We start from the raw sequence: 2,548 nt of genomic DNA, 5'->3' as shown, positions 1-2,548 counted from the left end.
GAGCTAACCTTGTACTTCAGCATCCAATCCATTTTAAATGTATTTCACAGTCTCACTTTCCTTGATCAGAAGCATCTAGCTCGAGGCATTTATACATTATTCATAAAAACACATACAAAAATTATATTGGATCAATATTCACAAACCAGCAGGGTTTCAAATAACATGTAGGCATTTAGCTCTAAGCTATTAAAGTCTGTTCCAGTTTTGAAAGAACTATTACTTTTAAATCCTCGTAAATCTGTGGGAAATGATAATATTGATCCTTTTTATTTTTGTCTTGCTGCACATTCAATTTATATCCTACAGAGTGCACTATGTAACTTTTCCTGAAGCAAAAGGGACAGGATCATCTATACAGGAAACAGCTATGATATACTGCGTATATAAAATAACTTTATAGTTGGACAGTGATTAAAAATAAAATGTGCATTGAATTAATCTCATATTTCTGTGTTCCTATACATTGTCAAGAATCCCTGAGTAATGTGCTTATCAGGAATTGACAGAGTATTATGCAAACATTGACTTTTTATTGCAGCTTCAATCTGGATTTATGCCAAAAAACCTCTGTTATATAGTTATTTCGAGTAATGAGAGGCATTTATAATGCATTGAAGCATGAACAAATTTTGGAGGCAACTTTTATATCTCTCTGAGGTCTTTAGTTTGCTGAGACCCTGCAGTTGAAGTCTTCCAGGCCCAAGGATTTCTACAATAGTTAGATTTCAGATTTTTTTTATGTATTAATTAGGGATTTTTCATTGTATGGAGACATATTTTAGGCACTCCCAGTCATTTTGAGAATTGTTTAGGATTCTAGGTTGGTTCAGAACCGGAACTGCAGTTTCCTGGAAAACTAAAAATTAAACACACATGCATAAAATATCCTTCTAAAGCAGAACTTTGGAATGAGGTGATGAAATTTCAGGTGGAGTAGAAGGTCCAAAATTTTCTTTTGAAGAAATCACAGCATGTTTTTCAGCTGCTTTTACAAGCTCCCCACAATGTTCGGAAAACAGCAGCAGTACAGGAAGTGTTTGAACACTGGTCCTTCTGAGCACCTGTGGTGTTAGAGAGTCCATTCGTTGAGCAGTTCTGGAGCCCCAAAGCTGGAAGCTAGTTTTCAGACTTTCGAGTCTCGAGCAATTTGCCAGAGGAATTGCAGAGGAATTCATCTGGCAAGCTAGAAGAAAACCAGGCACATTTATGATCAGACCTGTCCAGTTTTCATAGGAATTTTGTTGGAATTGATATATTCCTGGGGAGCAGTTGATTTCCAAGGAACTGGCATTTTTGTTTAGAAGAACATTCTGTCAGAAAATACAGAGCTATCTCTACCACCGGGTTTGGCTGCCATTCTTAGAAATGGTCGGCAAAGATCTCAACGTGTCTGTGTAGAGAATGTTATTGTTTTCCTTTGTAGAGATGAGTTAAGCACTGCCACAGACAAAAGCTTCAGTCTCCTTTGCAACAGTCTGCTTTGACAGCCAGGTCTCCTCTGTAGCTCACATTCATGCATTTGGAAAATACAATTTTCCCCACATCTGTTACAGGGAAGACAAGCATGTTGATAGGCATTTATCTCATCATTTCAAGCAACAGCAGCAGTGGGGTTCTTTTTGAGCAGAAGAGTGGATAACAGCTTCTTCTTCTCTCTATTTGTATAAATAGTTTCAGAGATGCTGATGGCTCTATGCCCTATAGCATTGACTGGTTTTGAATTTAAATCTGCTGTACAAATAAGGGCAAGTGCTATTCTCTTTCAATACAGTTCTCATTTTTAACAACACAATTCTGGACAGAAAGAGAATGAGTTTAGTATTGCTTCAATTTGGGCCTAGGCTGGAAAAATAGGATGGCCTCCTTCTTTTCTTGGTAATTCTATTATCAGCTCCGTTGATGACTATAGACATTGCTTTTTATCCTCAACACAGCTTTAGTAATATCTAGACAAATTTGAAATTATTTACAGCAAAAATTGTCTAGGTTACAAGGTCTTAGGGTAGTACCTAAATAATTTTAGTGTGTACACGCTTAGGTACTTGCGATGTTCAAATAGAAAATAATGCATCTGCAATGATATGCAGGTGATATATCTGTATATGGCATGTATTGGGTTTGTGTGGCAAGGTTTTGGTAGCGGAGGGGGTTACAAGGGTGGCTTCTGTGAGAAGCTGCTAGAAGCTTCCCCTATGTCTGACAGAGCCAATGTCAGCTGGCTCTAAGACAGACCCGCCGCTGGCCAAGGCTGAGCCCATCAGCGACAGTTGTAGTGCCTCTGGGAGAACAGATTTAAGAAGGGGGGGGAAAGTTGCTGGGACACAGAAACTGCAGCAGGAGACAGGAGTGAGAACATAGGAGAGAAACAGCCCTGCAGACCCCAAGGTCAGTGAAGAAGGAGGGGGAGGAGATGCTCCAGGCGCCGGAGCAGAGATTCCCCTGCAGCCTGTGGTGAAGACCCTGGTGAGGCAGGCTGTCCCCCTGCAGTCCAGGGAGGTCCACAGTGGAGCAGATCTCCACCTGCAGCCTGGGGAGGACCCCACGC

Source organism: Buteo buteo, chromosome 1, assembly GCF_964188355.1.
Source record: "Buteo buteo chromosome 1, bButBut1.hap1.1, whole genome shotgun sequence".
Taxonomy (NCBI): Eukaryota; Metazoa; Chordata; class Aves; order Accipitriformes; family Accipitridae; genus Buteo; species Buteo buteo.
The sequence above is the reverse complement of the archived record's forward strand: the minus strand, read 5'-3'. Positions refer to the sequence as shown.